Genomic DNA, 25,691 nt, shown 5'->3' on the forward strand with positions numbered 1-25,691 from the left:
GCCATTTGTGATACATCAACTGAAGAAGTGCCTAGGATAGAGCCTTGACTCTTCTTCCAATTCCATCATTCTATTAATGTGCACCTTCGGAGGTTAAAGTACATGGATCCATACCAGCCATGAGGGAAACCTGGAATGACTTCTTGGCTCCTGACTTTGTGCTAACTCAGTCCCCATTGTTGCTGGCATTTTGGGAATGAACCAACAGATGGATGATCTCTACTGTCTCTCATCTGTCTGACATTCAAAGAAAAAATTAGTTTAAAAAGCTAAGGGCTGGAGTCTGGCTCTCTGGCGTAGTGGGCTAAGCCTCCACCTACAGCATGGCATCTCATATGGGTGCCACTTCAAGTCCTGGCTGCTCCTCTTCCAATCCTGCTCTGTGCTAATGTACCTGGAAAAGCAGAAGAAGATGACTGAAGTGCTTAGTCCCCCTGCATCCATGTGGGAGACTGAGAAGAAGCTCCTGGCTCCTGGCTTTGGATAGGTCCAGCTCAGGGCATCACAGTCATTTGGGTAGTGAACCAGTGGATGGATGATCTCTCTCTCTCTCTCTCTCTCTCTCTCTCTGTCTCTGAGTAACTCTGGCTTTTAAATCAATAAATAAATCTTTAAAACAAAAAACTAAGAGGATGGGATTTGTCATAGTGATTGGAGAACTGCTTGAGATGCCTACATTCCATGTCAGCATGCCTGGGTTCAATTCTCATCTTTACTCCTATTACAGAACATTTCCCCAATCTGGATGGTGGAATTGTTATAGAACCCTCAAATCTGATTATGCTTACTCCACACACAGTAAGCCCGTCACTTACATTGGGGTGGTGAAAGAAAGAAGTATTTATTTCAAGCCCAGAGCAAGAAGTAGCACAACTATTGCTTAATTACTACAGGGCTCTTCAGGAAATTAGAGGTAATATTTCTTACAGATGGAAACTGGGTCTGAGTGCTACATGCTCTGCTTGTGTACGAGTTCCTGATTGGTCAGTGGTGTTTGTGACCTTCCTCTTACTAGTTGGGAATGTCATGTTCTTCAGGGAATTTTTATGATGTCCAGATAGGCTTCAGTTGGTCTGGAGGTTTACATGTAACTAACTGGTAGTTCTTACTGCCCCAGACTTGGGTTTTTCTTACCTGGATCTGAAACTCCCCCAGATAAACCTGTCCAGACAATATTGGCCAGCATGGTTTTATCTATTGCAGAAGCAAATGAGTGTGTTCAGTGACTGGAGGTTTGTCAGACCTGCTGTATAACTCCCTCAATTCAGTGAATTCTTTCTGATACAGTACAGGCAAGAGCAACTTGGGCTAAGGGAGACAGACAAAATGCTGGGTCCTGCTTTTGTATTATAGGGGTTTTGTCTCAATTGCTCCTATTCTGTTGAGTCTACTTTGCCAGCACCTTAATGTGCAAAATCACACTCTCCAGTCCTGACAATAGAACAAAGATGAATAACCAGTTGTCATACAAATGGGACAGAGATATGGACTAGCTTCAAAGAAAGTTTGGGGGCTGGCACTGTGGCATAGTGGGTGAAGCTGCTGCCTGCAATGTGGCATCCTATATGGGCACCGGCTCAAGTCCTGGCTGCTCCACTTCCGATCCAGCTCTCTGCTATGGACTTGGAAAACAGTAGAAGATGGCCTATGTCCTTGGGCCCCTGCACCCACATGGGAGACCCGGAAGAGGCTCCTGGATCCTGGCTTCTGATGGGTGCAGCTTTGGCCATTGCAGCTGATTGGGGACTGAACCAGCAGATGGAAGACCTCTCTCTCTCTGCCTCTCTTTCTCTCTCTGTGTATCTCTGACTTTCAAATAAATAAATTTAAAAAGAAAGAAAGCTTGGGAAACTCACAGATTTCTGTATATATTTTCCATCTTTCTTGAACTCAAGGAAGCCTAAAAGACATCTTTCATCTCTATCCCAATGGAAACCCAGGTCATCAACATCCTTTCCTAACTCAGGTCAGTGTGAATATTGACTCCTACCTCCTTTGAGACACAGGGCCTGAGTGAAGGCTTTGAGTTTAGGCTTCTGTGATAAGCTACTTTATAGCAATGCTACTCCTTCCAAAGTTTCCTGTGGAGTCACTGCTGTATGTTTAATCCTTGAATCTTGTCTGTGAAGCTGTTTCCATCCATGACTGCTCAGGTCTGTAGTCTTTAAAGCAAAAGGCTTTTCATCCCAGAGCAATTTGTGTATCTATAACATCATTCAGAGGCCATACAAGATTATCAACTTAAGATTTAGTCTGCTGTTGATTTATTGAATATCAAATTCCATTTTCAGTTGTGTTGGAAGGGTCAGACCAAATGGGCTTTACGAGGCCTATTGGTCAGATCTAGCCTGCTAAGGCATACTTATTCAGTATCATGTAATTATTCACAGACATGTGTCCCAGTGGGATCTCATGGCAAGATGACTATTAAAAATGACACAGCTTTAGAGTAACATTTAAGCTGTCAAATAGTGTGATTTAGTATCTCCCAAATAGCCAGATGTGAGCCAGTAACCTTCTTTGATCCAGAAATGGAAGCACATACAGTGAGCTGTATACACTGTGGTGAACTGCCCAAAATCGAAATACTCTGTGTCCTGCAGTACATCACAAGTGACTATTATTCTGAGACATATCAACCAGCTTCAGGTGGCAATGTCTAATCTTACAGCATCAGTCATTTTATTTTTCCAAAGTTTGAATCCATACTCCCATCATAATCTTGGCTCCTCAGAATCAAAGAAGTTAAAGAATTTCCTCAACACTTCACTGTGGGTGCTTTATATAGGCTTTAGCATTAGGTATGAGAATATGAAATATAATATCTAGTTAGCATCTCTCTCAAAATGGGGGCTCTTTCTAGATGATGTACTTCTAGCGGGATCCTTTGTGACAGCTGCTATCAAGCAATAAAGGACTCAAAATTCTTTCTAAATAACTTCTGTGCTTCATCTAATTTGGTTTAGGATTGACACCAATGACTCATTGCATCTTGGTTTTTGTTTCCTCCTTGTGATCAAGATCCATTTCTGAAAATGCAGCTGATCAATCATGTTCCATTTGTCCAATGTTTCCAGGTTGTATTTGACCTGGTTTTTGATCAAGACCCATGTCAAGAGAGAAACATTTGCTGAGAAAGGATCAGTGTCAATATGTTTTAGTCATATTGGAGCACCAATGAAGGTTTAGAAGTGGACCTCAGGCTAACTTTACCTGTAGTCCATTGTTCAACTTAGCTGTATCTGTTATGCAGCTATAATTCATCATCCCGGGGTCAGCACTGTGGCATAGCAGGTAAAGCTGCTACCTGCAGTGCCAGCATCCCATATGGGTGCCAATTTAAGTCCTGGCTGTTCCGCTTCTGATTCAGCTCTCTGCTGTGGCCTGGGAATGCCGTGGAGGACTGCGCAGTGGCTAGGGCTCCTGCAACTGTGTGGGAGACCCAGAGGAAGCTCCTGGCTCCTGGCTTCAGATTGGTGCAACTCCAGTCATTGCAGCCATTTGTGGGGTGAGCCAGCAGATGGAAGACCTCTCTGTCTCTCTGCCTCTGCCTCTCTGTAACTATCCCTTTCAAATAAGTGAATGAATTTTCAAAAAAAGAAAAAAGGACATAAGAATTCACTATTTTATAATTAAAAGTAAAGATGAATAAAATGTGGAATACTTAGAGAAAGAAAGGTAGGGGGCCAGTGCCGTGGCTCACTTGGTTAATCCTCCACCTGCAGTGCCAGCATCCCATATGGGCACCGGGTTCCAGTCCTGGTTGCTCCTCTTCCAGTCTAGCTCTCTGCTGTGGCCCGGGAGGGCAGTGGAGGATGGCCCAAGTGCTTGGGCCCTGCACCTGTGTGGGAGACCAGGAGGAAACACCTGGCTCTTAGCTTTGGATCAGCACAGCGCTGGCCATAGTGGCCATTTGGGGGGTGAACCAACCGAAGAAAGATCTTTCTCTCTGTCTCTCTCTCTCACTGTAACTCTGCCAAACAAAATAATTTAAAAAAAGAGAAAGATAGATAATGGGATAAGGCAAAAGAAAAGGTGGAGAAGAATTAGAGGGAAATAGAAGATAATGAGCAACACAGGTGAGGCACAAGTCATCAGGTAGGTAGTTTTTCTTACCAGAAAAAAAAAAGAAAAGGTCCAGCACTGTGGCTCAATAGGCTAAGCTTCTGCCTGCAGTGCCGGCACACTGGGTTCTAGTCCTGGTCGGGGTGCCAGATTCTGTCCCAGTTGCTCCTCTTCCAGGCCAGCTCTCTGCTGTGGCCCGGGAATGCAGTGGAGGATGGTCCAAGTCCTTGGGCCCTGTACCCACATGGGAGACCAGGAGAAGCACCTGGCTCCTGGCTTTGGATCAGTGTGGTGGCGGCCACTGGGGGGTGAGCCAATGGAAAAGGAAGACCTTTCTCTCTGTCTCTCTCACTGCCCACTCTGCCTGTAAAAAAAAAAAAAAAAAGTCACCATTGCGAAGTGCCAGGCCAGTATTGTTTTGCAGGGAACTCTATTTCTGAAGAATTCTGCCAAGCAAGAGACACAAAGCTCAAAAGAAAAATATATAATAAGACCAACAAGAAGATAACAAAGTAAGTTGTCATCCTGAAAGCAATGAACAGAGTTATAAGACAATAGCAGAATACAATACTATAATTGACTTTGTATAAGTAAACAAGAAATTTGATTAATCATGCATTAATCTTGCCCAGAAAACTCTCAAATTTAGAAGTCTAAAACGATGAAGAGTTGCAATGTAAAAGTAGGTGCATTGTAGTTTATTATTTGTGTTAAATACATATGATAATCTATGATTCAGATTCAAAGTTAAAGCTCCAAGACAAGAAAGACATATTTTCTTTTTAAAAAATATTTAATTAATTTATTTGAAATGCAGGGTTAGAGAGAAGGAGGCAGAGACAGAGAGGGAGGTCCCTGGTTCATTCCCCAAAGGGCTGCAATGTCCAGGGCTGGGCCAATTGAAGCTAGAAATCAGGGGGCCAGCACCATGGTGCAGGTTAATCCTCCACTTGCAGTGCTGGCATCCCATATGGGTGCTGGTTCTAGTCCTGGCTGCCCCTCTTCCTATCCAGCTCTCTGCTATGGCCTGGGAAAGCAGTAGAACATGGCTCAAGTGCTTGGGCCCCTGCACCCACATGGAAGACCTGGAAGAAGCTCCTGGCTCCTCCTGGCTTCAGATTGGCACAGCACTGTCTGTTGCAGCCATCTGGAGAGTGAACCAGTGGTAGAAGACCTCTCTCTCTCTCTCTCTCTCTCTCTTTCACTCTCTGCGTCTGCCTCTCTGTAACTCTGCCTTTCAAATAGATAATTAAATGTTTAAAAAACACATTAAAAAGAAAAATATAGAGCAATTGATAGGTTTATGATGCATTTTATGAGGAAGTACAAGCTGTGTGTCCAGATGTAGAAGAGAGTGAGCAAGTTGTTGAATCTTGTCAGGTAAAAGTAAAAATTCAGATGAAAAGGAGCAAGAAGATTAGAGTAGGTAATGTTAAGCAGAGGGCATCCTCTAAATGCCTGGAGCTAGTGTTCATTCCTTGGATGACCTATTCTGGGTTTGCAGCAGAGAGTAAAATATACCTGGAGATGTAGAGGCCTATCATCCTCCTCATTCTGATTTTCACCAAACAATCAAGACAGCAATTTGAGTAATTCTCACTTATAATCATGTGCCATTATGCTTTAGCCTCAAGCTGTGGGGTCCTTCAATTATGTTTCTTCCAATACCACACTTAAGTATCCTGGAAGTGGAGCAGACCTTCTTCCTTCCAAAAGAGCAGCTGGAGACTACGGTGAGAAGTGAGATGACAGTCAGGAAAATTCGATAGACTGTACAGTGACCTCTAATAGTGACTATTCACATTTTAAGAATTCATTACCCATGACATAGCCCAATGAAGATCCCATGAACACTCAGACTGTCTAGAATTGACTGAGTAAAAAGATGCTTTCTGCGCTGCACTTTCTCTTACCTGTATTGAGAGAGTTGTTGGACTGAATCTAGAAGAGAACTGCCTTCTGAAACACTTCGATTCAGAACTCATAAGTCTCTGTCCCTAGTTCTTTCCCTTGGATTCAGTGTACAAGTTTCAAGACAGAATCATTAAGAAAATAAAATTGTGCTCATTCTTTTGCAAATCATAGATGTATCAATAAATTTAGGCAAAGTGAAACTTAACTGCATAGTTTCATTCCAATTTTAGCATATGTGCTGCCAAAGTGAACACAACCTGCATAGTAAATTGGAAATCAGAGAGTAGGCACAATAAACTTACAAATGTTCTGTAAATAAAAACTTACCATTTGTATTGTCATGGATTGAAGTTTAGTTTTCCAAAAAGCAATGAGTTCAGCAAAAAGCCTTCAAAGATCTTTCTCTAGCAAGTCAAATTCATTTTTGCTAGAAAAGAAACTTCTCACAACCATGTGGGAGACCTGGAAGAAACCCCTGGCTCCTGGTTTTGAATTGGCCCAGCTCTGGCCATTGAGGCCATTTGGGGAGTAAACCAGTGGATGGAAGATTCTCTTTGTCTCTCCCTCTCTCTATCTCTCTCACTCTCTTGCCCTCTCTTTCTCTCTCTGTATTTCTGCCTTTCAAATAAATAAATAAATAAATAAATAAATAATTTTTTTAAAGAAAAAACTAATGAGGCTGCTGCTGTGGCATAGCAGCTGAAGCCTCCTCCTGTAGTGCCAGCATCCTATATGGGTGCTGGTTCAAGTCCCGGCTGCTCCTCTTCTGATTCAGCTCTCTATTATGGCCTGGGAAAGCAGTGGAAGTTGGCCCGAATCCTTGGGCCCCTGCACCTATGAAGGAGACCTGGAAGAAGCTCCCAGCTCCTGGCTTCAGATTGGCACAACTCCAGCTATGGCGGCCATTTGGTGAGTGAACCAGTGGATGGAAGACCTCTCTCTCTCTCTGCCTCTCCTCTATCTGTGCAGCTCTGACTTTTAAATAAATAAATAAATAAATATTTTTAAAAGAAAACTATTGTCTTAAATTGTGAAGCATATCACATTTTAAAAAAAGATTTATTTATTTATTTGAAAGTCAGAGTTACACAGAGAGAGAAGAGGCAGAGAGGGAGGTCTTCCATCTGATGGTTCACTCCCCAGTTGGCCACAACAGCTGGAGCTGCACTGATCTGAAGCCAGGATCCAGGAGCTTCTTCCGGGTCTCCCACATGGGTGTAGGGGCCCAAGGACTTGGGCCATCAGTGACTGCCTTCCCAGGCCATAGCAGAGAGCTGGATAGGAAATAGAGCAGCTGGGTCTTGAACTGGCACCCATATGGAATACCAGCACTTTAGGCCAGGGCCTTAACCCACTGAACCACAGCACCACAGCACCAGCCCCTGTAAATCACATTTTAAAAATTTTATTTAAGGAATACAACTTCATGTATTTAATATATACAGATTTGGGTACATGATGATTTTCCCCTTCTACCTCCCTCCCACTCATACTCCTGCCCACCTTCCTCCTCCCTCTTCCTTTTCCATTCTAACTTTTTACAGAGATCAATTTTTCAGTTAACTTTTATACTCATAAAATTATCCCTACACTAAGTAGAGTTCACTGATTAGTATGAAGAAAACAAAACAAAACAAAACCAACCAACCAAAATATTGTCCTTCAACAGTCAAGGCAAGGGCTGTTCAAAATCATCACATCTCAAAGTGTTAATTCCACTCCTATAGGATTACATTTTGGGTACTCTATTAGTTACCACAGATCAGGAGACCATATGATATTTGTCTTTTTGTGACTGCCTTATTTCACTAAGTATAATGGTTTCCAGTTTCTTCCATTTTCTTGTAAATGAAAGGATTCCATTTTATTTTTACCACTGTGTAACATCCATAGTGTATATATACCTTAATCTCCTAATTCAGTCTGCAGATGATGGACATATGGGTTGACTCCATATCTCAGTTATTGTTAATTGAGCTGCAGTAAACATGGGAGTACAGATAATACTTTCATATTTTGATTTCATTTCCTTTGGTTAAATTCCCAGGAGTGGGATGGCTGGGTCATATTGTAGGTCTATATTCAGATTTCTGCCTTCCACAATGGATAGCCTGAGCAGTAAGCAAGCAGAACTGAATAAGAAGAGAAAGAAGTCCTGAGATCCAGTCTTACGATTCTCAGTGATAGCAGATGTGAATCCCAAATCCTTCACCTGGGAGTGACCCTCAATCCACGTGAGATGCAGAGTGCTGTAAGAAACACAAGGGAAGCCCCCTTTCCTCCTGTGGTAAAAATTCAGAAGACTATGAGTATCGCTGCTCATAGGGAGTACATTCTTCTCCCCAGCTTACATATAACAAAGCAAAAAATTATCATTTTATATGGGAATTTTCCTTGTATAAAAGTATTGTTCACTATCTCCCTCTGACTACATATCCTAAGATAGCCTGACATATGTCACAGTTACACTTCTCTTAAAGTCCAGAAAGTCACTCTCAGTTCCTTTCAGATTTATTTTTGGTTAGATGCTCTCAATTTTGCCCCTCTCTCAGGATTTCCAGAGCTCTACAACTGCATTTGCTTCCCACCCTGAGTTACTTCAAAACTCTCAGAGGGCAACTGACCGTGGTCATCTTGGTTGCAGCACATTAGGGATTCAGATCATGTTGGTTTCTCAGTTCTGAACACTGTCTCTTCCCCCATCTCCATGTATGTGAATTTCTACCTGAGCAATTATGGAACTTAATTGCATGGCTAGATGGGACATGATGGAGTATTTTGATATTCCCATTAGGCAATTCTAACTCCTAAGTTCCTTAAACAGGATAAATGAAGCTATATCCAGGCCACAATGTTAGTATTGTATTCCAAGACCCCTGAATGGCAGCAAGGAACACAGAATACAGAATGAAGGAGTCTGAAGGAAAATTTATTGTGCTCCTCTTGTTATTCTAGTGATGTAGTAGCTGAAACCCTATCCTATATTAAAGATCATTATGAGCAGCAATATCCTGCATTTCATGTTTTTGTGTCAGACAATGGTAACCTGCAAGTTTGCCCAATACATTAATTAAATATACCACAGGATTAATGGTGATTATTTATCATAATAAGGAATAAGATTAACTCATTCCTTTGATCCTGGGGTACCAAAAAGGAAAAAAATCACTGGTAAGTATTTGCATTTAGTTCTAGCTCTTTCCAAAGCTCAGACTCCTAAACATATTCATCTTCAGAGGTACATCTCAAATCTAATTTTATCTGAAATGTTGCCTTCTAGCTAATTCATATTATTCCTTGTGACTCATTTGTGGTACTTGCAAGGGAATTCCCTTCTATAGGACTCACTTCCACCAGCCCTAATCTCTCCTCATTTTGACTGCAAGGTTCACTCCAGTTACTTATTTTTTCAAAAAAGTTATTTAGTGATTTGAAATCTAGAGTAACAGATAGGCTGAGACAGAGATCTTCCACCTGCTGGTTCACTCCCCAGATGGCCTCAGCAGCTGGAGGTGGGCCAGTCTGAAGCCAAGGGCCAGGAACCTTTTCCATGCCTCACACATGTATGGCAGGGGCACAAAGACTTGAAACATGTTTGGCTGCTTTCCCAGGCTATCAGCAGGGAGCTGGATTGGACGTGGAGCAGTCAGGACTTGAGCCAGCACACATATGAGATGTTACTGTCATAGGTGGCAGATGTACCCACTATGCCAAAAAGCTTGCTCTTCCAGTTACTCATTTTACCTTGTGTTTAAGAACCTCATATTCTCACCACATCTGCTGATTAAAGACCTGAGCCTCATTACTCCAGATGATTGCCTTTCTCATGAGTGCCTCTGACAGAGTACATGACCAGGATATTAATCCTAGTCTAATTAAATTCATCATTCACTGATTTTAAGATATATTAATATAATATATGTTAATAATGCATATGTTTCTATATCTAGAAAATTAAACCTTTTTGTCTTCCATGATACTTCATATCATCTTGCATGTTGATAATTTCACATATTTTCATGTTGCCACTCAACTTTGCTTACACAGATGGAATGAATAATTTGTCAAAATTCTTCTCTGTATGCCATAAAATTTATAAATATTCTTGGACTGGTTCTCATTTTTATTCCTTTCTGTATGTCTGAAAGATAATATCTTAGATACTTTAAAAAAATTTTACACGATATCTTCATTTCAGTTTATATTTTTCAAAACTTCACAATACTAATTACAAATTAAATATCCATTATCATTATCCTCTCCAACACTTATCCATCCTTCTTCTTATAACTTATATATTTTTTTTATTTTTTACTTTTTGACAGGCAGAGTGGACAGTGAGAGAGAGAGAGACAGAGAGAAAGGTCTTCCTTTGCCGTTGGTTCACCCTCCAATGGCCACTGCGGCCAGCGCGCTGTGACCAGCGCACCATGCTGATCCGATGGCAGGAGCCAGGTACTTATCCTGGTCTCCCACGGGGTGCAGGGCCCAAGCACTTGGGCCATCCTGCACTGCAATCCCAGGACACAGCAGAGAGCTGGCCTGGAAGAGGGGCAACCGGGACAGAATCCGGCACCCCGACCAGGACTAGAACCCGGTGTGCCGGCACCGCAAGGCGGAGGATTAGCCTAGTGAGCCGTGGCGCCAGCCCTTATAACTTATATTTACAAAGCATATTTCACCTTGAGAGGAAAACTCCTCTTCACTTAATTTCTAAAACCACAGCATAATCTCTGTCTTTCAAGAAAAAGCAGCAAGGACTGTTACATTTTCTCGCATCTTCCTCCACTCTGAATTACAAGGGTAACCAGGGATTTTCCCCACTTAAATAGCTGCTATTTAATGAACAAATATTAATATAATCCAATAACTTCCTATAAATCTACTGTTTCTATCCTTATCTTATTTTTGACAAAATATCTAAGTATGGCCACCTTTTGGTTTTATTACTTTTCCAAAATGTCTTTGATACCTCAAGATTCCTGATTGTCATTAAACTAGTATTGTCCCTTCTTCCCAGCACTTTTGGCAAGGACTTCTTCATTCAAATTGTAAAAGCTCAAAAGTCATTCTTGGCCCCCCATTGTCTTCTCTATATTATTTTGAATATATTTTGGAATTCTGATGCATTTGCTCAATAGCCTCAATTTTTCATTGTTATCTCTGTGATTGTAATATCTAATAATTCAAGTGAGAAACCTTGCAAGCTCTAATTTAATTGTGTCACAGACCTAAATTAAGGTCTGAGGAACTTAATAAATCTTATTGTAGCTTTTTTGCAAAGGGTTTGCCACCCAAACATAAGTTTCATGAAAATCACCACTAAATCAAAGCCAAAATTATAAAGGAAAAAACCCATATTAACAGTGTCATCACTGGACACAGATTTGGGCAAAAACACCACCACTGGCCATTTGATCTACAAATGTGGCATTGACAAAAGAACCACTGAAAAATTTCAGATGGAGGCTGCTGAGATTGGAAAAGGCTCCTTCCAGTGTGCCTGTATCTTGGATAAACTGAAAGCTGAGCATGAGCGTGGCATCCCCATTGACATCTCCTTGTGGAAATTTGAGCCTAGCAAGTATTATGTGACTATTACTGATGCCCTTGGACACAGAGACTTTATCAAAAACATGATTATAGGCACATCTTAGGCTGACTGTGCTGTCCTGATTGTTGTTCCTGGTGTCAGGGAATTTGAAGCTGGTATCTCCAAGAATGGGCAAACCTGTGATCATGCCCTTCTGGCTTATACACTGGGTGTGAAACCAATAATAGTGGTATTAACAAGATAGATCCCACTGAAACACCCTACAGACAGAAGATATATGAGGGAATCATTAAGGGAGTTAGCATCTACATGAAGAAAATTGGCTACAACCCTGTCAGAGGAGAATTTGTGCCAATTTTTCGTTAGAACAGTGACAATATGCTGGAGCCAAGTGCTAATATGCCATGGTTCAAGGGATGGAAAGTCATTCGTGAAGATGGCAATGCCAATGAAGCCACACTGCTTGAAGATCTGGGTGGGGATTGGTATTCTTGAACCTGGCATGGTGTTAATCTTTGCTCCAGTCAACATCACAACTGAAGTCATGCCCATTGAAATGCATCATTGTTGGAGAAACCTGGGGTGGAAAACTGTGGGGAGCAACTGAGACTAGACTAAATTACTGGAACTAGGACTAATTCTATGCATCTGATCTCCCATAATATGGTGCTGGGGAGGAGTAAACAACTTCCACGCAGCTGCCTCACCGGTTCGACTGAGAAACTGCATGAGCTGATCCTGCTCCTGATTGGAGGAGAGCAGCGTGCTCGGCGTGTGGGCAGCAGAGCATGGATTGGTGGAAGAGGACTATAAAGGAAGAGAGAGAAAATATGCAACAGGAACATCTGAGGGAAACATCTGAGGAATCCCTGAGAGCCGGCTGGTGGTGTGCTGCTCCTCCACAGAAGCAGGGAAAGCGGCAGGGGTGCCACCCCTCTGCGGAGGTGGGGGGGCCAGCAGCTAACCTGGGATGGTGTTGTTCCTCCGCGAGTGAGGGAACGGCAGCTAACCCGGGAAGAGCCAGGCAAAGAGAACAGCACAGGGTCTAGTGTCGTTCCTCCGCGAGAGGGGGAGCGACAGAAAACTCCATTCAAACAGGCACCAGAGAGAGTGGAGGATCCAGAGCAGGTTATTAATGCCAGTGGACTCAGCTGGAGTCATTTCATGAGAGTGGCGCATGAAATCCCAGCTTCTTACAATATTTATAAGTTCATCAGTATCATGCCTTAAGTGTTACAGCATTGGTGGGTTTAAATTGCAGCCTACATGACTTAGTGTCACACTTGCAATGGTTGGTGGGCCCAGTATATTTATAAAAATGATAGCAGGGGAAGATTTATAGGACAGATTTATGACTGGAGTTACAGAAAAATTTAGGACATCTTCTCTCCTTAGACAAGATAACTGTGCACAGCTACTTCACCAGATAATTGGGAGCAGTCACTTTTCAAGATTAGCACTGGGGACCCACTTTTGTTCCTTTGTCTCTACTTGTGGCCTTATTTACTCATGTTCCCCCACCCCTCTGGTGCCCTCTTAACCATTCTAAGGGGCACCATCTTCTGTTCGATTTTCTAAATTAACTGGCTAGTAGCCCTGAAGGAGCATTTGGAACTTTATGGCCTGTAGACAGAGACAAACTGGGTTATCATGTTAATGATTCAGGAACCAAACAGGAGTGCCAGAAAGATTACAAGGAGGGAGAGATCTGGATAGTGGGAGGAGCCAGGATGCTCGGCTCCAAATATTACTCTAAAAGGTCCAACAGTTAGCTATTTTTCCCCTACTTTTTCTGACCCTCTTGTTAAGTTGCTGGACCACATTTCTGACTACTCCTGACCTGTTGACATAGGAACAGCACTCTTTATTTAAGAAAAAGCAAATTCCCCCTTTTCGGTAGTTATTAGGTCAAGTTCCCTCCTGTTCTGTAGGATCACAGCTACTAAGGAGTCTGCTTGATCTGGGGACGCCATAATGACTTAGCAACTCATTTTACATCATCTGACAGGCCTCTGGATGATTTATGTGAAAGGTCACTGGTGAGGGAATTCCTCCTATCCTGGGACCCACTCCAGCTGTAATTCCTAGGCTGACCAGTGGGGTATAAGCTGAGAAGCTCTTTTTATTCAGGCCTGCTCAACTATCAGTGTAGGAAGAGTCTGGTTATTTGGGGATAAGCTACATTTGGGGAGTGAGGAAAGCCAAAGTTTGCAGTGGCTATTTGCTAATTCACCTGTTGGCTTTGTCCCTGCTTTGTTTGTAATGCATTTAGAAGCCTTTTGGGGTAACACATAGGCTGTTATAAGAAACAGAAAATTTCCTCCAGACAGACCCATTACTCTTATGTAAACATGGCTAGAGCAACACTTTATGACCAGCTCATTCTTTGGAGCCATCTCAACTATATCTATGGACAGCAGCAAGGTCAATATTATCATTAGTTTAAACAGAATACAGTGACACCATGATGCTAATTCCCAGGTGTCCCTAGTTGAATTTTCCAGGCTTCCACCAGGTTTGCGACTGGAGCAGAGCTGTAGGTTCCTCAAGCTTAAGTCGTGCACAGATTGACCAGCTTCTGGTGTGGTCAAAGTGGTGTGGTAAAGATTAGATAGATACTTTTAAGTTTATGAGCTAGAAGCTGCACCTCTTTCACTTGGGTAGTCATGTTCATCTACCTGCCAATCAGGGGACCCCTCTCCAGGAAGTACTTCCTCTTACCTGGGACGTTTGGGTGGTACCACATACACACTTCCATTTTTCCAAGCACATAAAAAATGAGGAAGAATGGAAGTGCACTCTCTCCTCCATGAGGACTCAGGATGAGCAGAACAAGGTATGATAATTCCCTTTCTTTGGCCTCATGCACCCTAAATAAAACTCTATTAGGCCTGTGTATTTTCCTAATTTTTTAAATAAAGTTTATCTCACTGCATACCATGATTGGACCTGTATTTAAAATTCTTCTCTAAATAAAAGGCAAGAAAATAGAAAATTAATTTAGGCCCCAAACTCAGCCCAAGACATTTGGCGAGCCAGCCAAGAGACAAATTCATTTGGAAACATAACAGAGTGATTTGCTGAGCAAACGTGAAATTTTTACCTCAGCAAATGTACAGTTTTGTTCTTCTCAGGAGACAATCCTGAAGCAGTTTTTGGTTTTCAGAGGCAATAGAGCTCAAGTGGTTGCAGTTTTGATTTCAGTTTCAGTTTCCGAAGTGATGGAGTGCTGGAGGTTCCTGCCTTGGAAACAGTTATTTCTAAAGCTAAAATGCAGATGTTAATGTCTTTTTTGTTCCTAATCCTGGTAGCTTCAGGAAAGCAAAAGCCAATACGAAATGCTAGGGTTAATGGAATTGGGGAGAAAATGTGAGAAGAAAAGGGGCCAGTTTACAAGTGTTTCCTGATATTTGAATTCTTCCCAGCTGTTCCTGACATGTTTTTTAAGGACAGTGTATGTCTTTGAGAAAGCTAAAAGTTAAGCCCCCAAGTTGTACGAAAGGATTTTATGGTTATTGACAATGGGTTTGCATCAGGAAATTAAATGATTTTGATTTTTTTTAATTTATTGAGACTTGCTTTGTGGCCTAGCATATGAACTATTCTAAAACAAAATTCCGTACACTGATAATAAGAATGTGTATTCTGCCACTATTGGGTGAAAGGTTTTGTAGATATCTGTTAGGTCCATTTGATCTATAGTGTCGATTAACTGTTGTTTACTTGCTGATTTTCTGTCTGGTTCATCTGTCCATTGCTGAAAGTAGGGTACTGAAGTCCCTCATTACTGTTGTATTGGAGTCTGTATCTCTCTTGAAGTCTATTAACTTTTTTTTAAAAAAGCAGCCAGGCACCCTGTAATTGAGTGTATATACATTTATTATAGTCAGATCTTGTTGGATTGATCCCTTAATCATTACATAGTGTCCTTCTTTGTCTCTTTTAACAGTCATTATGTTAAAGTCTATTTTGTCTGGTATTAGGATGTCTACACTGGCTCTTTTTTGGTTTCTGTTAGCATGGACTATCTTTTTCCCATCTTTCACTTTCAGTCTGCGTCTGTCTTTGTTGGTGAGATGTGTTTCTTTTTTCTTTTTTATTTTTTTTTGACAGGCAGAGTGGACAGTGAGAGAGAGAAAACAGAGAGAAAGGTCTTCCTTTTTGCCATTGGTTCACCCTCCAATGGCCGCCGCAGCCGGTGCACTGCGGCCAGCACATCATGCTGATCCAAAGACAGGAGCCAGGTGCTTCTCCTGGTCTCCCATGTTTATTTGAAAGAGTTACACAGAGAGAGGAGAGGCAGAGAGAGAGAGAGAGAGAGAGAGAGGTCTTCTATCTGATGGTTCACTCCCCAATTGGCTGCAATGGCTGGAGCTGCACCAATCCAAAGCCAGGAGCTAGGAGCTTCTTATGGGTCTCCCACATGGGTGCAGGGGCCCAAGGACTTGGGCCATCTTCTACTGCATTCCCAGGCCATAGCAGAAAGCTGGATTGGAAGTGGAGTAGCTGGGTCTTGAACCGGCACCCATTTGGGATGCTAGTGCTTCAGGCCAGGGTGTTAACCCACTGCCACATAGCACCAGCCTGAGATGTGTTTCTTGTAAGCAGCAAATAAATGGGTCTTGTTTTTCAATCTATTCAGCCAATCTGTATCTTTTAACTGAATTGAGGCCATTTACACTCAAGGTGACTATTGATAAGCAATGATTTGGGCCTGCCATTTTTCTATAATTATTCCTATTGTTTAGTTTGGATTCCTTTTGTGCTTCTACTGGTGGTTTTTCTACCTTCTCACTCTCATATTGGTGGGTATCTTTCTGTGTTTCTGTGTGTAGCACATCCTTAATCATCTTCTGTAGGGCTGGACAAGTGTTGACAAACTCAGTTTCTCTTTGTTATGGAAGATCTTCATTTCACCTTCATTCAAAAATGTGAGCTTTGTGGGGTACAGTATTCTGGGTTGACAGTTTTTTTTTTCTTTTAAGACTTCAACTATATCTCACCATTCTCTTCTAATCTATAGAGGGTTTCTGATGAGAAGTCAGCATGAGTTTAATTGTCAGTCCTCTGAAAGTAATGTGGCATTTTTCTTGTGTTCATTTTAGAATCTTTATTTTTTTATGGTGGAGAGTTTGACTACAATATGTCATGGAGAAGAGCTGTCTGTTCATGTCTGTTAGTTCTATGTGCTTTCTCTACTTGAACATCCCTTTCCCCAAATTGGGAAAGTTTTCTGTAATTATTTCACTAAATAGGCTTTCTATTCCCTTCTCTTATTCCACTTTTTCAGGCATTCCTAAGACCCACATGTTTGGTCATTTTACAGTATCCTATAGGTCTCCAAAACTGTTTTTAAGTTTTCTATTTTCTTCATTTTTTTGTCAGACTATAAGATTTCCAAATATTTGTCTTCTAGTTCAGATATTGTTTCTTCTGCCTCAAGCTGCTGTTAAGAATTTCCACTATATTTTTTATTTCATCCATTGAATTCTTCATTTCTAAAATTTCATTTTGGTTTCTCTTTATATTCTCAATTTCCTTGGAAAAATTTTTATTCATGTCTTGTATAGTTTTCTTTAGTTTGTGGATTTGCTTCTGATTTTTTTTTAATAATCTTATGATTAATTTTATAAATTCCATTTTTGGCATTTCCACAATCTCAATCTCTTCATAGTCTTTTTTTTTTTCAAAGATTTATTTATTTATTTGAAAGTCAGAGTTACACAGAGAGAGAGGAGTGGCAGAGTGAGAGAGAGGTCTTCCATCCACTGGTTCACTCCTCAACTGGCTGCAACAGTCAGAGCTGCACTGATCCAAAGCCAGGAGCCAGGAGCTTACTCCAGGTCTCCCATGAGTGTGCAGGGGCCCAAGACTTGGGCCATCTTCCACTGCTTTCCCAGGCCATAGCAGAGAGCTGGATCAGAAGTGGAGCAGCTGGGACTTGAACCAGTATCCATATGGGATGTTGGCACTGCAGGTGGTGGCTTTACCCAATATGCCACAGTGCTGGCCCCTTTCCATTCTAATACTGAAATGTTGTTGTGGTCCTCTGGGGGCTTGATGGTGACTTCCTTATTATTGTTATTTGAATTTCAGTTATTTTGGCATTTTTGGAGTTGTTTTTAATTTTTTTTTCTGTTGACTTTTATCTTGGGACTATGTTTCTGTGGCTTCATGGAATGTCTGCCTTTTCAGTGAATACCAGGAGGTATGTGGTGGGTGTGGTCTGGGGGCTCTGGTCAATGCTCTAGCCTTGCAGCTTTTCATGTAGACACTTAGGCTCCAAGACCTCAGCACCTGAGGTTCCCCCAGACACTGCCAGTACAGGAACCCCTTTGTTTCCAGTAGCTGCCCATCCATTTCCCGGTCAATCTTTGAGAAAGTGGGGGATGTTCCCTCCACTCCTAGCTCTGGATCACATGCTAGAGTCACTGGCTTAATGTCTGCTCACTGCTGCTGCCAGCACTGTGTTCAGGCACCTCTTCTCAGTGGGCCATTATGTGCACAGCTGTGGGCTTCCCAGTTGTAGACCTGATTTAAAATGGCATCGAATATTTCTCATCCAGGTAGTGGGTTTTGTTTTGGAGAGGTTGGTTTGAATCAGTCACCTCTCTCCACATCCACTTGGGCCTCAGGTGACCACCAGCAACCACCGGTTCTCTGGGTTCTCAACTGGACCCATGCTATGCTATATCTATGGATTGCTGCCATCTGTCCTGCCCCCTACCCTGTTTTAAAAATGCTGCCGGCTCTGGCTGTCCCTGGCTTCAGCTTTTGGAGCACTCTGGGTGCATGCCAACACTCACCACACTGGTTGAAGCTGGTTCCCCTCCTCTCATGGGGCTTCCTGGGTGTTTATTTCTTCTAATCTCCATGAGTGCATACCTCCTATTCTTTTCCTCACTGTTTCTCCCTAGCCCTGTGTAGTGTGCCACTCCCTAATCTGTCATTTTTCTCCATCTCACTAGTAGAGCCTTTTTAAGAGTAAAAAAGTCCTCTTGTTGCTGTTGACCCCATTCAAATAGCTTTTTTCCTCCCCACTTTGTAAATTCACAGAGAGGCCTGACTATCAGTGAGCAACTGGGGATCCAAATGTGACAGAAGCCAGCTTCCCCCAGAAACTCTCAGAACTGTCTCTGGGTTTTTGGAGTTGGGAGGGCCCAGATTCATTCACATCGAAGAAATCAGTGGTTTAAATGATTGGTAATGATCAATCAGTTGTCCCCTGGTATAGTGTTGTTTTGGTCAGTCTGCAGGGGCCCTCTGATCTCTCACGGAGCATGCGGAGTGCCTGTTCTCTGGAAATGTAGCTGCTTCCCCACTTCTGCTGCCACCACTGCTGCTGCCGCTGCCTACAGCTCTGTCTTGGGAATCAGCAACGGGAGCTCCCTGCGCTCACTGACTATGGGCTGAATGGAGATGCCTCTCTCTCTGTTCAGGTTTCTCAGTTTGTGGCAGGCAGAGGTGAAGCATGATGCTGGACTTTGGTAGAGGAGGGGCCTCTGTCTCAGCAGAGGGAGGGAGGTAAGGTGGCAGTAGCAGTGGGAGCTCTTTTGGTCCCCTTGGAGAATCTGTGGAGAGGCTCTGGGAGTCTGGAAGGCCCTCAGTCTCATGACTGGAGCTGAATCCTGGCTACAAGAATTTGGTTCTGTCCCTGCTTATCAGTGCAGAACTCTCTCAAAGGGGAATGGACTAAGGCAATTTGTAACCAGGAATTTATATAGGAATTTGTGTGGGTGGTCTGCCTACCTGGTTGTCACCAGGTCACCTTCATTGTGACCTCTGGAGCTCCTGTGCTGGGCTCCTTAGTGTGACAGTCCAGCAGAGCAGTAACAACACGGACCTGCTCATTTCTGCACTGCTGAGCCAGCAGACAGCTCAGAGTTCTGGATGAGTGGGAGGGGCAGCACACATCACAGGCAACCCACCTCCCTCCACAATGCCTGGCTTGCAGATTCCAGCCCCAGCCCACCATCCAGTTGTCCTGGCCTGAAGTCCACAGCCATTCCCTCCTGTGCTCCCCACACAGGTTTCCCTGAAGAGCCATAGCTGCAGCAGTGGTGGTGACGGTGCCTCCCTTACCTTAGATGGGAAGTGGCCTCTGGCAGCTATTCTACATTAATAGTTGGCTCTTGCACTTCACAGTATTTTTTAAAGTTAAACCAATTTTTTAACTTTGTAAGATCCACCTTAGACGCCATAAAAATAAAACTCTGAGGCCAGCGCCGCAGCTCTATAGGCTAATCCTCTGCCTGTGGCGCCAGCACACCAGGTTCTAGTCCTGGTCGGGGTGCCAGATTCTGTCCCGGTTGCCCCTCTTCCAGGCCAGCTCTCTGCTGTGGCCAGGGAGTGCAGTGGAGGATGGCCCAGGTGCTTGGGCCCTGCACCCCAAGGGAGACCAGGATAAGCACCTGGCTCCTGGCTTCAGATCAGCGCGGTGCACCGGCCGCAGGGCACCAGCCTCGGTGGCCATTGGAGGGTGAACCAATGGCAAAGGAAGACCTTTCTCTCTGTCTCTCTCTCTCACTGTCCACTCTGTCTGTCAAAAAAATAAAAATAAAATAAAATAAAATAAAACTCTGATTACTCATTGTTACCTTGCCAGATCTATTAAACTGAGTAATAAAACAAGTCTGGCAGATTATGAAGCACAATTTTTCTTTTAAAGCTATGATCTTCTTAGATTTAAAAGAGAAATTTCTTTAAACTTAATGTCCAGTTACATTTTCCCAAATTATCACAAAAGCCATGATTCTGACAATTTTATGCATGAGATTGTTATTCATCAAGTATATCTCTAGATTTTAAATTGAATTTGAGCCTAGTCTTGAAAAACAAGCATCCCAGGCCACACCTAGTCAACAGTCAGATACCTGAATCATCTGTGAAACAAACTTGTCAGGCAGCTACAAGACTGGTCCCAAGGCTGACTGTGGGCCAGGGGCTAGGGTGTCACAGGTGAAAAGCTCACTGGAGATCGTTAGTTAATTTGATTCAGGAGACTTTTAAGTATTACTGCCCCATTCTGACAGGCAGCTGAGCTTTCTCCTTCCCACTCCCAGCAAAGGGTGGAGTTAACGTACCACAAACCAGAGAGAAAAAAGCCTAAAATGCCCTTCTCTCTTCCTTTCTCTCTTCCTCTCTCTCTTCCTCTCTCTCTCTTCCTCTCTCTCCTCCTCTCTCTCTCTCTTCCTCTCTCTCTCTTCCTCTCTCTCTCTTCCCCTCTCTCTCTCTCTCTTTCTCTTTCTTTTTCTCTTTCTTTCTCTCTTTCTTTTTATAAATTTAGAACACATTTTTATTAGTGACCCTTCCTAAAGTTTTGATCATACGGTCTAGAACTGTTGTTTTTGAGTGGGATTTTCCCATAATGTGTCTCCCTTGGTTGATGTCACAAGAGACAAACACCTCTGGAGCAGGCACTGATCTGGGCTGTAACCTCTCTGCCCTCGTGGCCACTCTCCTGGTGGAGAACACGGAGCCACAGGTAAGGGCTCAATCAGACTCCTTAGCCACAGGGCTGTGGAGCCACAAACACATTCCTACCACACACATACTCTTTTGTTACAGACACCAGACAGGTACCTCCCTGTGAGGACCTAACAGGAGCAGTCACAATGATTGCCGTTACAGGACCAGCCAGGTTCCTCACTATGAGGACCCAACAGGAGAAACTGCAATGATTGCCAGGAGGTGATCAGTCTCCTGCTTCCGCACAAAGGCAGACCTGAATGCTAGGAGCTCTGGGACATCTTACTGTGTCCTGAAGTCCAGGAGGATCTGTCCACTTGTCTCGTCTGGTCAGCCATGGGAGTCAGTCTTGGGGGAGCGGGCTCTGGCTTGATAAGTTAGGATCCTGGAGAATGAGTCAGAACGTGTGCCTTCCAATCAGTCCATGGGCTGTTCTCAGGCCCCAGATGAGTCCTGCAGATAGAAACTCAAACACAGCAGGGCGTCTCCCAGCACGGTTAATGGGCACAGCAGGGGTTCCCTGCCAATGCACCAAACTGTTACAGAAACCTGGGGTGGAAAATTCCCTTCATTCAGACAGACACCAGAGTCAGCGGAGGATACAGGTCAGTTTATTAATGCCAGCGGATTCAGCTGGAATCATTTCCTGAGAACTGAGCATCAAACAAACCCCAGCTTCTTACAATATTTATATGTTTATCAGCATCATGCCTTAAGTGGGTTTAAATTATAGCCTATGTTTTTTAGGACACTTCCAATGATCAGTGGGTCTGGTATGTTTACAAAAGAGACACCAGGGGCAGATTTATAGGACAGATTTATGACTGGAGTTACAGAAGCAGAACTTAGGATACCTTCCCTCCCTAGACAAGACAACCATGCACAGCTGCTTCACCAGATGATTGGGAGCAGCCACTTTTCAAGGTTAGGGTTGGGAATCCACTTTCCTTTCTTTGCCTCTGGTTGTGGCCTTTTTCCTCTACACCATGAAGCTTTGAGTGAAACTCTCCTTGGGGACAGCATGGACTTCAATGTCAGGAACGTATCTGTCAAAGATATTCATCATGGTAACATTGCTGCTGACAGCAAAAATCACCCATAAATGGAACAAGCTGGCTTTACTGTTCAGGTGATCCTCCTGAACCATCCAAGTCCAATCTGTGCTGGCTACACCCCTGTCCTGGATTGTCACGCAGTCCACATTGCTTCCAAGTTTGCTGAGTTGAAGTGAAGGAAAGATGGAGCACCATTCTGGAAAGAAGCTGGAAGAAGGACCTAAATTCCTGAAATCTGGTGATGCTGCCATTGTTGATTTGCTCCTGGCAAGCTCATGTGTTGAAAACTTCTCTGACTATCCTCGTCTGGGTTGTTTTGCTGTCCATGATAAGAGACTGACAGTTGCTGTAGGTGAGATCAAAGCAATGGGCAAGAAGGCTGCCACAGCTGGCAAGGTCATGGAGTCTGCCCAGAAAGCTCTGAAGGCTAAATGACAATTAACCCTAATACCTGCCACCCCAGGATTAGTCAGTGGTGGAAGAATGGTCTCAGAACTCTTTGTCTCAATTGACCATTTAAGCTTAATAGTAAAAGACTGGTTAATGATAACAATGCATCATAAAACCTTCAGAAGGAAAGGAGAATGTTTTGTGGACCATTTTTTTTTTTTTTTGGTGCATGGCAGTTTTAAGTTAATAATTTTTTAAAAAATCAGTGCTTTTTAATGGAAACAAATTGACAGAATTTCGAGGTCCTTTAAAGTGAAATTGGAACAGAAAAAAAGTCCATTGTAAAATGGAATTAAAAGTTTATGATTGGGGCAGGGAGCACTGTAGCGTAGCAGGTAAAGCTGACACCTGCAGTGCCGTCATCCCATATGGGCACCAATTTAAGTCCCAGCTGCTCCACTTGCAATCCAGCTCTCTGCTATGGCCTGGGAAAGCAGTGGAAGATGGCCCAAGTCCTTGGGCCCCTGCACCCACATGGGAGACCTGGAAGAAGCTGTTGGTTTCAGATCAGTGCAGCTCCAGCCATTGTGGCCAATTGGGAAGTGAACCAGCAGATGGAAGACCTCTCTCTGTCTCTGCCTCTGCCTTCTTGTAGCACTGTCTTTCAAATAAATTAAAAAATCTTTAAAAAAGTTTGTGTTTGTGTAGAATTTTGAAATCCATACAGTTTTGCCATAATATACACTTTCCATGAATAAAAGAAATATTTAAAATACATGCATAGTTTTTTTCATAACATGAAAACTTCATGAATTTTTGAAGACTCCCTGTGTGTATGGATTTCTTTTTTTCCTTTATGTAAAAATGTGTTTATTCACAATCCTTGAGAAATTATTGTTCCTTCAAAAATTCTTTATAACAAAAAAACAAATAAAGTTATAATAGCAGCTTATGCCAAACCAAAAATACACATCTGGTGTAAACAAATTCTAAAAAACACTAACATTAGCAATGTAAATATAGATAACCTCTAAAATATTCCAATGACATAGCTACAACTTAAATTATGACAGAGATATAAATAATAGCATTAGTTTATGTACATTTACATATTGAAGTGTCATATTTCTATGAGATAGAAAAGGACATAAAACTACAGATGTCATTGTCTAACAGTTCATATATTGAAAGTGTAGCATGATTTGTTTTTAAATACACCAATAGCTTGAAGGTACCAATTGTATCTGGATCTTCCTATACTTTTTTAGAGCATGCATTCCCTTGATGCACAAAAAAGAAAAGAGAAACACACTAAAGAAAAGCCAAACAATGGTTTGCTTATTATTAAAACCACACTCAGTCCTCAGAAAAATCAAGGAAAGCAATTAGAGTGTGATTTATATTCTGGTCTTTTATATTGATGCATGTGCTTTAGGGAAAAGAAGACTTAACTGCAGGTATATGTATTTTGAAACTTAATTCTATCCCAGTAATGCACATTTTACTACAAGACAGGGAAACTCTAATGAAATCAATGAAGTCTTCCATACCAAAAAAGGATTTTACTTATTCTAAAATACCTGCATTTCTCTTTTAGGTATTTCTTTCTAATATCATGTAAAATCTTTCTAAGATCATTCATTGAAAATGTAGAATTAAAAAAAAGCAACACCTAAAAACAGCATATCCATTCAAAGTCAATATAATGGCGCATAAAATGAAGTGGAAAACCTATACTTTTTCTTAAATACTATTGTATTGTTGATTATAACATGTTCTCTATGCAGCATGTAAAGCTACTTCTATTTTTAACTTCTCTCTCTCTCTCTCTCTTTTTTTTTTTTTTTTTTTTGGACAGGCAGAGTGGACAATGAGAGAGAGAGACAGAGAGAAAGGTCTTCCTTTGCCGTTGGTTCACCCTCCAATGGCCACCGCGGCCAGCGCACTGCAGCCAGCGCACCACGCTGATCCGAAGACAGGACCTAGGTGCTTCTCCTGGTCTCCCATGGGGTGCAGGGCCCAAGCACTTGGGCCATCCTGCACTGCACTCCCGGGCCACAGCAGAGAGCTGGCCTGGAAGAGGGGCAACCGGGACAGAATCTGGCGCCCCGACCGGGACTAGAACCCTGTGTGCCGGCGCCGCAAGGCAGAGGATTAGCCTAGTGAGCTGTGGCGCTGGCCATCCTTCATTGCATTCTACTAGATTCTAGAACTCTACAGTTAAGTGCTCTCCTCTTGAGCATGTTCTAAAATACTTGGATCCTCTGCCTCCTCCTCCACTCTGCAAAGGCATTGTTTTTTGCAGAGCAGCCTGAAACACTGCGTCCAACTGCAGTTTCCCTCACATGCCACCCAGAGGCCGCCCCTCCTCCACCTCCTCCTGCTCACAGCCCAAACCCAGGTCTGGCAGCTGCATGGGTGGGGACCCAATGCAAGCAGACCAGAGTGTGGTGGCCTGAGAGGCAGTGGCAACAAGAGGGAGGATGTTCACAGAATAAAGGCAGAGATTACTTCACGGGCTGCCAAGCCATGGCCACACCAGGAAGGAGAGCCGAGCTGCTGAGCTGAGGGCTCTGGACTCGTTCAGGAGCCACATTGCCCCTCTCACCTGAGTGCTGGATTTCAAAAATATTTGCATCAAACTGAACTTTTCTGTTAATTCCATTTTTGTAAACACTGTGAAGTACCCTGTGTATCTCCAACATGAGGTTTTAAATTCTCTCTCTCAAAAAAAAATTGCTATTCTAGTCTTCAAATTTAGACAATGGCTCCAACTAGCAAGCTCTCATCTGTGTGACATGACCTCAGAACCATACAAACAGAAGCAAGGATTATTATCCCATATGTGATGCCAGCATTGCAGGTGGTGGCTTAACTTGCTGCACCACACCAGCCTTAGCAGATAGCGGGATCAGAAGTGGAGCAGCTGGGACCTGAATCAACACTGATATGGAATGCCAACCCTGTAGGTGGTGGCTTTACTTTCTATGCCACAGGGTTGGCCCCACAAAAAATGTTTTAAGCTTTACTTATTGTGGCCTAGCATGTTAAGCTTCTGACTGCAGTGCCAGCATCCCATATGGGCACTGGTTTGAATCCCAACTGCTCCACTTCTGATCCAGCTCCTTGACTGTGTGTCTGAGAAGGCAGCAGAGGATGGCCCAGGTGCTTGGACCCCTGCACCTAGAGGAAGTTCCTGGCTCCTGGCTTTGGACAGGCTCATCTCTAACTGCTGTGTTCATCTG

The 25,691-nt window shown here is 43.0% G+C and overlaps 1 pseudogene; it reads left to right on the forward strand.

Annotated features, from left to right (window-relative positions):
• Positions 1-22,491, forward strand: part of LOC127486765 (elongation factor 1-alpha 1-like) — a 55,811-nt pseudogene extending 33,320 nt beyond the window's left edge.
• Positions 22,492-25,691: the final 3,200 nt, after the last annotated feature.

Source organism: Oryctolagus cuniculus, chromosome 12 (assembly GCF_051225735.1).
Source record: "Oryctolagus cuniculus isolate XC-2025 breed Fujian yellow rabbit chromosome 12, ASM5122573v1, whole genome shotgun sequence".
Taxonomy (NCBI): domain Eukaryota; kingdom Metazoa; phylum Chordata; class Mammalia; order Lagomorpha; family Leporidae; genus Oryctolagus; species Oryctolagus cuniculus.